Source organism: Cricetulus griseus, chromosome 3 (assembly GCF_003668045.3).
Source record: "Cricetulus griseus strain 17A/GY chromosome 3, alternate assembly CriGri-PICRH-1.0, whole genome shotgun sequence".
Classification (NCBI taxonomy): domain Eukaryota; kingdom Metazoa; phylum Chordata; class Mammalia; order Rodentia; family Cricetidae; genus Cricetulus; species Cricetulus griseus.
The window spans coordinates 58,528,946-58,542,316 of NC_048596.1; the positions used below are offsets into that span (position 1 = coordinate 58,528,946).

The window sequence follows — 13,371 nt, forward strand, 5'->3', positions numbered from 1 at the left end:
GTTTTAGGACTCAGTGACAATTTGGAGAAGACCTTAGGTTACAGTCAGAATCTAGAGGAGGCCTTATGCCCTAGTAAGAACTTATAGAAAGTTTTAGGCCCCTGTGAGAAGCCAGAGAAGGCCTAAAGATTCAATCATATTTTCCAGAAGGCCTTAGATCACAGCAAGAACCTAGAGAAGGCTTTAAGCCCTCATAAGAACATTTCAAATGTTTTAGACCCTGGTAGGAACATGGGTGAAGACTTTCAGACCCAGTGAAACGCTTTCAAAGGCCTTATAGAAACTGGGAGAACTTGGGAAAATTTTTAGGACTTACCAAAACTCTGGGTAATGCCTTGGGCTACAGGGAGAACCTGTGCAAGGCTCTAATAGCCATTGAGAACATGAAGAAATCCATAGACCCAGAGCAGCAGCTTCGGCGGGCCGGTGGATCTGTCTTTCTTCAACAGTGTTTGGACGCAACAGACCCGGGGACTCCCTCTTCGTTAGCTTCCAGCCTCTTTTCAGTCTCTCCAGCCTTTGGGACCATCTCCTCGCCACCCTCGGCTCCTAGGACCAGCCAGCACCGTCTCTTTCCAGTTAGCTCCATATAGTGTCAGCCATGACCTCCCAGATTCGCCAGAATTATTCCACCGAAGTGGAAGCTGTGGTGACCCACCTAGTCAACCTGCACCTGTGGGCCTCCTACACCTATCGCTCTCTGGGCTACTATTTTGATTGGGATGACATGGCTCTGGTGGGTGTAGGCCACTTCTTCCACAAATTGACGAAGGCTTGTCCCCTCAAATTTCAGAATGACTGCAGGGGCCACGCACTCTTCCAGGATGTGCATAAGCCATCTCAAGACGAGTGGGTAAAACCCAGGAAGCCGTGGAAGCTGCCTTGGCCCTGAAGAAGGACCCGAACCAGGCCCTCTTGGATTTTTATTCCCTGGGTTCTGGTCACACAGGTCCTCATCTCTGTTACTTCCTGGAAGGCTACTTCCTGTATGAGGAGGTGAAGCTCCTCATCTGTAAGCTGGCTGGGCCCTCGCTGTCTCTCAGCGAGCATCTCTTTGAGCGGCTTACTCTCAAACATGATTAGGAGGCCTTGCCTTCCAAGGGGCTCCCTCTGCTCTGCTCTGCTCCAGCCAGCCTTAGGACCTTCACCAGAATCTCTCAAGCCACTAGACACCTTTGTAATCACCTAGGAGCCCCTCCCAGGTCTTGGACCAAGTCAAAACAAAGCTTTTTGAAACAGCAAAAAAAGAAAAAAAAAAAAAAAAAGAAATCCATAGACCCTAGTGACAATGTGGGAAGGCCTTAGGACTCGGTGAGGACCTGCAGAAAGCCTTATATAGCAATATATAGGCTCCAGTGACAAACTTGGAAGGACTTGGGCCTCAATGAGAACCTGGAAAACACCTTATGGCCCATGTTAAACTACAGAATCACTTATGCCACAGTGAGAACCTACAGACTGTTTTAGCTCCAGTGAGATCTTGGGGAAGATCTAAGGCCACAATGACACTTTGCAGAAGGCCTTAGATTTCAGTAAGAACCTAGAGAAGGCCTTAATCCTGAGTGGGAACCTGTAGAAAGTTTTAGGCCATAGCGAGAACATGGAAAAGGCTCTCAGAATAATTAAATGCTACAGATAGCTTTATATAATGTGTGAGAATTTAGACAATTTTTAGGTCCTAGTGAGACCTTCCATAAAGCTTTAGGCTCCAGTGCAAATCCAGACAGTGCTTTAAGACCCAGTGAGGATATGGGGAAAGACTTAGAGTCCAGTGAATAAAAACTTGGGTAGACCTTAGGCCCCAATGGCAAGCTTCAGAAAGCCTTAGACACCATTAAGAATCTGGGAAGCCTTAGGTCTCAGTGACAACTTTGGAAGGCCTTAGGACCCAGTGATAACCTGGGAAAGGAATGGGCCCAAGAAGAACCTGAGAAAGGCCTTAGGCCTCAAGATTTTGAGGAAGGACTAGATTACAGTAAGAAACTAGAGAAGGCCTTAATCATTAGTGAGAACCTCTAGAATATTTAGGATCCAGTGGGAACCTGGGGAAGACCAAAGGCCTCAATAAAGTTGGAAGAAGGCCTTAGACTCCAGTAAGAACTTTGAGAAGCCATTTAGCTCTCTTGAGAAACTTAGAAAATTTTAGGCCCCAGTGAGAATCGAAGGAAGGTATTAGGCTCCAATGAGAACCTGGGCAAGGATTTTAAAACCCATGGGGAAGGCCTTAGGCCATAGTGAGAACACATGGAAGGCCTTAGACACCAGTGAGAATCTGGGATGGTTTTAGGCCCTAATGACAGCCCGAGAAGGCCTAGGTCTCAGTGAGAATCTGGGGAATGTTTAACCTCAGTTAGACTGAGGAAGGGGAAGGCCTTAGATTACAGAAAGAAACGGGAGAAGGCCTTCATGCCCAATATGAAAGTTTTGGGCCACAATGAAACCATGGACACAGTGGAAACAAATAAAAGTCCTTATAGAACATATGAGAATTTGAGGAAAAATTTTAGGTCCCAGTAAGAGACTGGGTAATATTTTAGGATCCAATGAGAACATGGGCAAGGCTTTAAGACCCAACAAGAACATGGGAGAGACCTTAGGCCCTACTGAGTTTCTAAGGAATGCCTTAAACTTCAGTGAGATCCTGTAGAAGGTTTTAGGTAACTGTGAGAGACTGGGGAAGGCCCAAGACCTCAATGAGACTTTGGATGCTGCCTTAATTCGCAGTGAAAATCTGGAGAAGCCCTTAAACCAAAGTGTGAACCTGTAGATGGTTTTAGGGTACAGGGAGAACATAGGGAAAAAAACTTCCCATGTAGATAAAACTGGTTGCAGGTCTTATAGAAATAATTTGGGAAAATTTTTGGCAAAAGTGAGACACTATTTAATGAACCTCAGCAAGGATTCAAGACACAGTGAGAGCATGGGGAAGGTTTTGGTCACCAGTAAGACTATTGGGAAGCCGAGGCTCCAGTGTCAACTTTGGAAGGCCTTATACCCCAGTGATAACCTGGGAAATGCCATAGTTCCCAGTGAGAACATAGGGAAGCTTTAAGACCCAACGAGAACAAGTGAAAAACCTTAGGTCCCACTAAGATACTGATTAACACCTGAAGCCCCAGTGAGAACCTGTAGAAGGTTTTATTAGGCTACAGTGAGAAGCAGTCAAAGGGCTAGGGCCATATTGAGACTTTGGAGAAGGCATGATATCCCAGTAGTTACATGGAGAAGGCCTTAAGCCCCGGTGAGAATCTGTAGAAGGTGTAACACTCCAGTGAGAATCTGCAGAAGGCCTTAGACAACAGTGAGAATCTGGGAAGGTCTTAGCCTCCATTGACAACATGAGACAGGACTTAGGCACTAATGATAATTTGGGGGAAGGCCTTAGGCCTTAATCAGACTTTGATTAAGGCCTTAGATTACAGTTAGAGTTTGGAGAAGGCCTTAAGACCCAATAAGAACCTGTAGAATGTTTTAGGCAATAGAATCTGGGAAAGCCCTAAGGCATCATTAAGACTTTGAAGAAGTCCTTAGGTCCCAGTGAAAACATGGACAATACCTTTATCTCCATTGAGAACATGTTGAAAGTTGTGGCTCCAATGAGAAATTGGGAAGGCCTAAGGTCTCAATGAGACTTTGAATATGGCCTTAGATTGTAGTATAAACCTGGAGAAATCTTTAAGCCATGGTGTGAACTTGTAGAATATTTTAGGCCACAGGAAAAACATGGTGAAGTCCTTCAGACCCAGTGAAAACCTGTTGCAGGCCTCATAGATTCTGTGAGAACTTGAATAAAATGGGCTTAGAACCATTGAGACTATGGGGAAGGCTTTAGGCATCAGTGAATCTTTGGGGGAAGGCCTTATATCACAGTTATAACCTGGAGAAATATTTGTAGGGGGAAATGCTGGCAACGCCCCCTTGGGGGCTGGCACAGGTGTCACTGACCATGCCCACTGAGTGACATAGCAAGGCTTTAAATGTCAGGGATGCACACATGTGGCTCTCTTTTCCCTCTCCTGCCTGGCTGAACAGGACTGACTCGGTCGCATGAGCACTTTCTTAATAAACTATCTGTGATCAATCTAGTTCTGACTCCATTGCAATCCACTTTAACTGGTGTCAGGAGTAGTTTTGATTCTGAACCCATGGGTGGGTTGTGGCCTCTGGTGGGATTTATTCCCCTGCTGCATCGGTGCCTGGGTAGCCTTTCACCTTTCCCTCCCAACCCCCTTGCCGAGAAACGCTCGAGGCACCAATCGCCAGAGTCTCTCCTGTGCTGAGAGGAGCCTGCAGTGGCCGGAGCCACCTGAGAGTTTCATTCCTCCCAGATTAGTCTTCCAGGCCAAAAGCTGTTTCCGCCTGCACCTCCAATCCCATTCCAGCTGGGCCTAAGAACCTGTTCAGCACTCTCCACTGTCCGGCCCGATGGCGGTTTCTACCCCGTGGCTTCTGTGGCTTGGGACTGAGACAAGCCAGGCCACATGTGCCTTCTGTGGTTTCCTCCATTTTTAGAAACTCAATTTCCTCCCCTTCCGTGTTAGCCTTTGCAGCCACGTGGCACCGGATACCGCTCAGCCCCTCCAGGAGAGTTCTTTTTTTCTCCGCAGACCTCCAAACCCGCCACCGCCGCTTGCAGGCCAAGTGCTGCCACTGCTCATACCCCTTGAGCTGTGCCTCGAGTTATTAGCCAATACCAGGAACTGATACTGCTTGGTACCTCAATCATCTATGGCCCTGCAGGTTATCCAAGGCCTTTTCTGCTAACAACAGCCAATTTTTTTCATCTGTTCTAACTCGGTTTGGAAAGTTCAGATATTTTTCAGGTAGTCTTGAGACAGACTTCATCTCTGCCCCTGAACACTGCCCCACCACCACCCAGCCACTGCGCCATCACAACTGGCCACCTGCACCACCTGCTGGTCAAACAGTTACTGCAGTTGGACAGTAACTGGTACAGGTAAGCTTGCAGAATGGCAGAATATCTGACCATGCAGAAAATTGGGAATGTTCTTGCTACTTATGTGAATTCAATGTTAGAGGAGGCTTATGACTTGCTAGTGATGTACCTATATGCTGTGTTAGCAGTCAGCTTTATAGTCCACATGATATCTCTAGCCAGAGGATTGCAACACAGGGAAAAGGATAGCTTCGCAAATTGGATGCAGGATATAAAAGTCAGCCAGGAAAATTTGATTAAAAAATGGAAGACATGGAAGGTTTATGTAAAGAAGTTGAGAATACTCATTCTGGCCATACCACATTACTAACATAGGTAGAAAAAACTCATGGCCAAATAGAAACCAATAGTTGTTCCATGTCTGATGCTTTGAATGCAAAAATAACTAAGAACTGAGATAGGATTGGTGGCCTAGCACAGGCAGTTCACTCCATGTCTGAGGAATCTATCACCACAGACCAAAAGCTGGAGTCTAGGATTGGATATTTAGAAGGCAATTTACATGCCATTCAGATACTATCCAAGGATGAAAATATTAAAGGTTTGGAAGCACATGTAGATGAAGAAATAAGAAAACTTACTAATTCTATGAAACTCTTAGAATCTCACATGACTCAGGAGATTCAATCTCTACATGAGAATATGGTTGCCAGGCTACAGGCTATGGATGACACAAAATCGGATTGCTCTCAATCCGATGCACCTTCTCGGTTCAAACATCAGGAAAACTTTCCTAAGGTTATTATGTGTATGCCAATGGTGTTCCCAGCAACTATGATAGAAAAGCTACTGTCCTAAAAGCATCCAAATGGCCAGATGGCATATCAATGGGAACCCATACAATTCAAAGACCTTAAGGAAATTAAGGAGTCAGTTGTTTCATATGCTCCATAGCCCTTATGTGAAAGAATTGTTAAATTCATGGGCAACCTTTAATAGGAGGATGCCCACAGATTGGGAACTCTCAGTATCAGCTGTGCTTGAAAATTCATCTCAGATATAGTGGAGATCTCTGTGGATGGAGGAAGAAAAGCCCTCAAGCTTCAAGCATAAAGAAAGGTTATGAAGCTCCCCTAGATAAGATTCTTGGTGAGGGTCTTTATGCTAACCCACAGGTTCAGGCTGGATATGATGAGCATATATTGTCCTTATGCAGGACAGCAGCCTTAAATGCCTGGGACAAGATTCGTAAACCAGGAGAAAGAGTAAGAAACCTATACGAAGGTTTCTGTCCTATGCAGACAACCCACCTCATACTTTGGTGTACTTTAGATAAAGTTTCAATCCCTAAAAATTCAACATTCACCTCTTTTAGAAGCCATCTCTGAGGCCAGGACTTTTGGGTTATAATAGTCACGTCTGCCCCAGTGTCCACCAAATCGGACATAACTTTATTATTTATTCTTACTTTCAACTGAGGCCTCTGATCCTTTATAGAATTTTACCAAAATATGTGTTTTTGTCTCCTCTAGTCATGTTTGATTCCTCATCACTAGCCAAACTACCATCTAGAGTGGTACCATTCTTTGCAATTTGTCCTGTGAGGGATTGTCCTCCACAGTGACTGGGAATGACCAGACCTTTCCCAATGTGGGGGACTTAGAGAGGCCCCCAAGGGGAGTTTCCCTATTTAATGGGTTTCCTTTTATGTCTCTGGTCAACCTACATTCACTGGTCCAGTGTCTGCCCTTACCACATCTCCTATATAATCCAGGAGGTGGAGGCCTTCTATATGAGACATTGTTGGAATCTCCTTGCCTACAATTTCTTCTAATATGTTCTATTCTGCCACAGTTAAAACATCTAGTATCCTGATGTCTTCTCAACCCTCTGGAGATTGCTCTTCCTACCCAAGTTCCTGTTTCAGTACAGTTAGAGCATCTGGCCTCTTGGTGTCTTTTAGACCTTTGGAATTTGCTTCTCTTTCTCAAACTTCTGTGTCATCACCTTTAGAACATTTAGTCTCTTTGTATCTTTTTAAACCTTTTGAGATTGCCTCTCCTGCCCAAGCTTCTGTATCTTGGATATTATACTCGAGATTAGCTGTATGCAAGACTCAATCTTCCAGTGGTGCTGATCTGATCTTTAAAGGCAAAAGTATTCTTTTGCATAGTGTATTAGCATTTTCATAGGATAGAGATTGTACAAGTATTTTTCTAGAGTCTAAGTCTGCTACTTGTAACTCTACTGCCCTGGATAGTCTTTGTAAAAAGTCAGTGAACTGTTCTGTCGGTCCTTGTGCTATCATGGTATAGAGTATCTTTCTCTGGGTTCACAAACCTTGTCCCAGGCATTTAAGGCTGCTGTCCTGCATAAGGACAATATGTGCTCTTCATATGCAGCCTGAGCCTGTGGGTTAGCACTAAAGACCCTCACCAAGAATCTTATCTTGGGGAGCTTCATAACCTTTCTTTAAGCCTTGAAGGTTGAGGGTTTTTGCTTCCTCCCTCCATAAAGCCCTCTACTGTATTTGAGACAAATTTTCAAGTACAGCTGATATTAGGCATTCCCAATCTGTGGGTTTTACTCTATCAAAAGTTGTCTGTGAATTTAATAATTCTTTGACATAAGTGCTATGGAGACCATATGAGACAACAGCCTCCTTAATTCCTTTTAAGTCTTTTAGTTGTATCAGTTCCCACTGGTATGCAACATGGCCATTTGGATATTTCTTAGATGGTGGTTTTTCTGACATAGTTGATGGGAAGACCAGTGGTGTGTGTATAACAACCTTAAGAAGGTTTTCCTGATGTTTGATTGGGATAGGTGCAGCAGATTGGGAGGAATCTGATTGACAGTTATCCAAGGCTTGTAGCCTTGCAACAACTGTCTCTTTGAGAGATTGAACCTGGTGAATCATATAAGATTCTAAGGATTTCATAGAATGGTTAATTTTTCTTGTTTCTTCATTTACATACGCTTCTAAACCTTTAATATTCTCATCCTTAGATAGTATCTGTAAAATGGCATGTAAGTTGCCTTCTAAATATCCAATCCCTGACTTCAGATTTTGGCCTGTGGCAGTAGATTCACCAGACATGGATAGAATTGTCTTTGCCAGTTCACTAATCCTGTCCTGGTTCTTAGCTACCTTTCCATTTAAGGCATCAGACATGGAACAAATTTTGCTTTCTATTTGACCAAGAGTTTGTTCTACCTGTGTTAGTAATGTAGCGGCCAGATTTAGCATCTTCAACTTCTCTACGTAAATGTTTCATGTCTTTCATTTCAGAGATCAAGTTTTCCTGGCTGGCTTTTATATATTGCATCCAACTTTCTAAGCTGCCCATAATTCGTACAGGTTCTTTGTCCTTTTCCCTGTGTCTCAGTCCTCTGGTTAGAGATATCACGTGAGCTATGAAGCTGACTGCTAACATAATTTATAGGTATGTTACCAGCAAGTCATAAGCCTCCTCTAACATCGAATTCACGTAAGAAGCAAGAATATTCCCGATGTTCTGCATTGCCAGATTAGCTGCCATTGTTACAGAGTAATAAACCTCAGTTATTATTACCAGATAAAATATAAGGCTTTTACCTTTCTATGGTTTGATTTCAGCTTGCAATAACTATGTTTGACCAGCAGATGGCACAGGTGGCCAGTTGTGGTGGCACAGGTGTGCCACGAAACAGAGTTCAGCTGTGGATTGTTAAGTTGTTCTCAAAACAATCTGAAAAATATCTGAATGGCTTTCGGACCAAGTTAGAATGGATGGAAGGGATGGGGTTTTGTCAAAAAAGAAGGGCTTTGGAAACCCGCAGGGCAGTAGCCAGTTCGGGGCACTGAGGCGGCATCCAGCTGCAAGGTGACGGAATGGAGGGGGTGGGCCCTTGGGTTGGGAAAACCTTCAGAATGGCAGCCAGCGGTAGCCACGCTCAGGCTGGGAGACAGACCCGGGGAGGTGGCAGCGGCAGCTGCGGCGGGTGTCCTTGCTTCCTCTGGGAACCTCGGGCTGGGAGACCTGTGGGAAAAAAAACACTCGGTTGGGCCAATATGGGACAAAGGAGTGGCAAGGGATGGGAACACAGGGCAGTCCCTGTGGGAGACCCGCAGAGGAGCTCCTAATGGGGAAAGGCCAGGAGGTATGGGGGTGAAACCACCTTCTGACATCAGATATTGATGATTACAAAGTGGAGTCAGAGATAGGTTGATAACCAGTAGTTTATTGGGGGAAAATACTCACACAAGGGAACCAGTGACCAGGTTTGCACCTGAGCAGGACAGACCCAGAAATACTTCCCAGTCAGCTCAGCCAAGAGAGAGAGGCAAGTGCTCGCCTCCCTCCTTCTTAAACACTTGTTATGTAACTGTGACCACCCCCAAGTGGGCATGGTCAGTGGTCCTCTAATTAGGTTTCTCCCTACAGTAGTGAACCCCAACTATAAAGTTAGTTTTGTTGCTACTTCATAACTGTAATTTTGCTACTGTTATGAATCATAATGTATATATCTGTGTTTTCTGGTGGTCTTTTTGGGAATCATGACCTCTAGGTTGAGAACTGCTGCTCTGGAGGGTGACAGGCTCCAGTGACAACATGGAGAAGGCCATCAGACCTAGTGAAAACCGGCCAAAGGCCTTACAGAATGTAAGAACTTGGGAAAATTTTAGGCCCCAGTGAGACCTAGGGTAATGCCGCAAGCTCCAGTGAGAACCTGGGCAGGGCTTTAACACCCAGTGAGAACATGGAGAAGGCCTGAGACCTTACTGACAACCTAGGAAGGCCTTATGCCCCAGTGATAGCCTGGGAAAGATTGTAAGTCCCAGTGAGAAGTTGGGGAAGCATTAAGACTCAAGATGAAGAGGAAAACCTTAGGCCCCAGTGAGATCCTGGGTAATGTCTTGGGCTTCAGCAAGAACCTGTAGAACATTTTAGGCCATAGTGAGAAGCTAGGGAAAACCTAAGACCTCAATGAGACTTTGAAGAAGGCATTATTAGATCCTAGTGTGAGCCTGGAGAGGGCCTTAAGCCTATAGAAGGCATTAGGCTCCAGTGAGAACATAGGGAAGTCCTTCAAAACCAGTGGAAACCAGCCAAAGAACCTGTGAGAACTTGGGAAAAGTTTAGGACCCAGTGAGACCCGGGGCAAGGATTTAAGAGCCAGAGAACAAAGGAAAGCCTTAGATCCCAGTGACAACCTGGGAAGTCCTTAGGCCCAGTGAGTGTCTGTAGAAAGCTTTAGGCCCCTTGAAAATGTGTGGAAGGCTTTAAGCTCCAATGAGAATTTGGGGAAGGCCTTAGATCAGTCAGTACCTGGAAAAGGCATTATGTTCCACTAAGTACACAGGGAAGGACTTCAGACCTAGTGAAAAAATACCAAAGGCCTTGGAGAACAATTGAGAAGTTGTGAAAGATTTTAGACTTCAGTTAGACCTTGGGTAATGTTTTAGGCTTCAGTGTTAACTTGCAAGAGGTTTCAGACCACAGCGAGAATATGGGAGAAAGCTGAGGCCATGGGAAAGGCCTTAGATCCAAGTGAGAATATGTAGAAAGTTTTAGCTCACAGTGAGAACCAGGGAAAGGTATTAGGACTCGATGCTTTTGGAAGGCCTTAGATCACAGTTAGAACCTGGAGAAGGCCTCAGTGAGAACATGTAAAAGATATTAGTCTCCAGTGAGAACCTGGGGAAGGCAGAAGGCCTCAGTGAGACTTGGACAAGGCATTAGAAACCACTGAGAATGTGAAGATGGCTTTTACCCCAGTGAGAACCTATAAAATTTTATAGGATATGTAATGTTTCATAGTGAGAACATGGGGAAAAGTTTTCAGTTTATCACTTTGACAGTGATAAACCTGGCAAAGGCCTTATAGTCTCTGTGAGAACTTGGGAAATTTTAAAGGCACCTGTGAAAACTTGGGTATTTCCAGAGTGAACGTTGGAAAGTCTTTTAAGTCTGAGTGAAAACCTGGGAAGGCCTTAGGCCCCGTGAGAACCAGGTAAGTCCTTAGGCCTCAGTGACACTTTGGAGAAGGCTTTAGATCACAGTGAAAAATTTTAGAAGTCCTTAAGTGTAGGCAGAATTTTCCTGTCCCACAGCTGCTCTCAATCAATCACTTGGAGGCTTAGTATTAATTATAGATTAATAGCTCAGGCTTATTACTAACTAGCTCTTATATTTTAAGTTAACTCACATTCCTTATTTATGTTCTGCCATGTGGCAGTACTTTTATTAGCATGGTACATTCATCTCCTGCTCCCTCTTCACCTGGCTGGCAACTCCAAACTCTGCCCTTCTCCTTTCCAGCATTCTCAGTTTGGCTTTCCCACCTAATCTTATTCTGTTCAGCTATTGTTTATTAAACCAATTACAATGACAAATCTTCACAGTGTATAAAAAGGATTGTTCTACAGCACTTGAGCACAAGAGAGAACTTGCAGAATGTTTTAGACTACATTGAGAACATGAGAAAGATCTTTAGACCCACTGAGAACCTGTAGGTTTTAGGCCCCAGTGAGGACATGGAGAAGATATTCAGGCCCAGTGAAAACTTACCAAGGGACTTATCAAATATGTGAGAACTTGGGGAAATTTTTAGGTCCCAGTGAGACCCTGGGTAATATTTTAGGCTACAGTGTTCACCCGGCAAGGCTTTAAGACCAAGTTGAATATAGGGAATGTCGTAGGCTCCAGTGAAAAACAGCAGAAAACTTAGAAACCAGTGAAAATCTTTGTAGGGAGCCATCCCTGCATTCTCCATTACAAGATGGCGCCTGCATCCGGCAGGCACCGAATGGTAAACAAGTTAGTGTGCATGTGCTGGGTAACTTTCCATCCCTTGGTCTCTGCCTCTCTCTGCGTCATATGGTCCGATGAGCTGCAGCAAGTCAGGGGGTAACACGTCCAAGGCGGCGGTTGCCAGCCTATATAAGGGATGGGTTCTTGAGAGTTCGGGGTCTCCGCTCTGTAAGCTTATGCTCTCTCTCTCAAGATGCATTAACGCTTTACTGCAGAAGGATCCGAGTGTCCTGTGTCATTCTTGCTGGCGAGACGATTGCGCGGGACATCTGGTGCCAAAACCCGGGAACTTATTAACATCGCTGGCACCGCGGAGACCCCCTCGGAGGACGGGGCAGATTCAGAACTGCAGGGTGGTAAGTTCGGAGAGGTATGCTTAATCCTGATACCTTTTTTTTTGACTTTGTCCTTAATTTGTCACCACCATGGGATGGGTCAGTAAAAGCCTTAACTCTAGTCTTCATTCTTCTTTTGTTCATATTGGTCTTATATTGTGCTCATCGTGGCTGGTGTTTCAGTTCGAGACCAAGCTTACCCCAGGTAGCCGCCAGCATAATGGGCTCTTCAAAACAGAGAGACCTAATTAAAAACCGTCTAGAGGATGAGGCTTGCCGTCCCACGGTAGCAGAGAGTCAAGAAACGCTTAAAGAGGTACAGGATAATATATCAGAAACCGAATGAGATGAGAGATTAGGAGCTCAAAAAAGGAAGGACATGTCTAAGAAAAAGGGCCCTCCCCAGGATACAAAAAAGGGGCGAGAGACGATAGGGGATGACCAGTCACACCCCGGTAAATCTAAGAGAAATAAAGACTCAAAACCTAGTCTCTACCCTACGGCGGAACTAGAGGCCTTGGAGCTGAGCAGCTCAGACTCTGAGATTTTAGACTCTAGCGAGGAAACAGAGCTAGAGGAGGAGGCAGCACGATATATAGAGGACAGATACCACCCCGATAGATATTGGCTGCCAAAAGTGAAAGCAAATATGAGGCCACCGCCTGTTAATCCAGCGGGTATGCTTCCATCAGCACCCCCATTATATGAGTTACAACAAAAATGTGGTACCGACTCCTTTTTACCATTAGAGGAGCGGAGGAAACTGCAGATGGCTTTCCCAGTCTTTGACAGGGGAAAAGGCTGCGCATGTTATCCAACACTGCTTGGAGGCCTGGGGTGCCTGGGGAAAGCCTCATATCCTAAAGTTGTTAAAGGTCAGAGAAAAGGTTGTTACAAGTCAGAGAAAATGTTCTGTTTCCTGGTAGCCAGCCACATGCAACCTGGTCACATGACTAACTGGTCGCCATTTTGCTGAAGTTAAAAAAAGGATACTTAAACCGCCATCTTGACTAAAGGTGACCGCATGGAAATTAGAGGTACCATCTTAGAAACAAGTTTTTCAGTTAAGATTTAAAATGTTAATGCTTCTATATATTGCAGAAAGACCTTAAGGGAATTTAAATTTCTTTTTAAAACCAGTTTTCAAATGTTTGATTTTATTAATGTTTGTACTTAAAGAGCTTCAATTTAGAATTATTTTTAAGCAAAGCCTGACAATGTAAAGTTCTTGTTTTATAAAAGATGCTAATCTATTATGTTGGTAGCACACACCTTTAAGCTCAGGGTGTTGGTGGCACACGCCTTTAAGTTTAGGGCGTTGGTGACACACGCCTTTAATCCC

At 44.6% G+C, this 13,371-nt stretch overlaps 1 pseudogene; it reads left to right on the forward strand.

The window, feature by feature from the left end:
• The first annotated feature begins 601 nt into the window (after positions 1–601).
• On the forward strand, positions 602–1,083 carry LOC100760418 (annotated as a pseudogene).
• Positions 1,084–13,371: the final 12,288 nt, after the last annotated feature.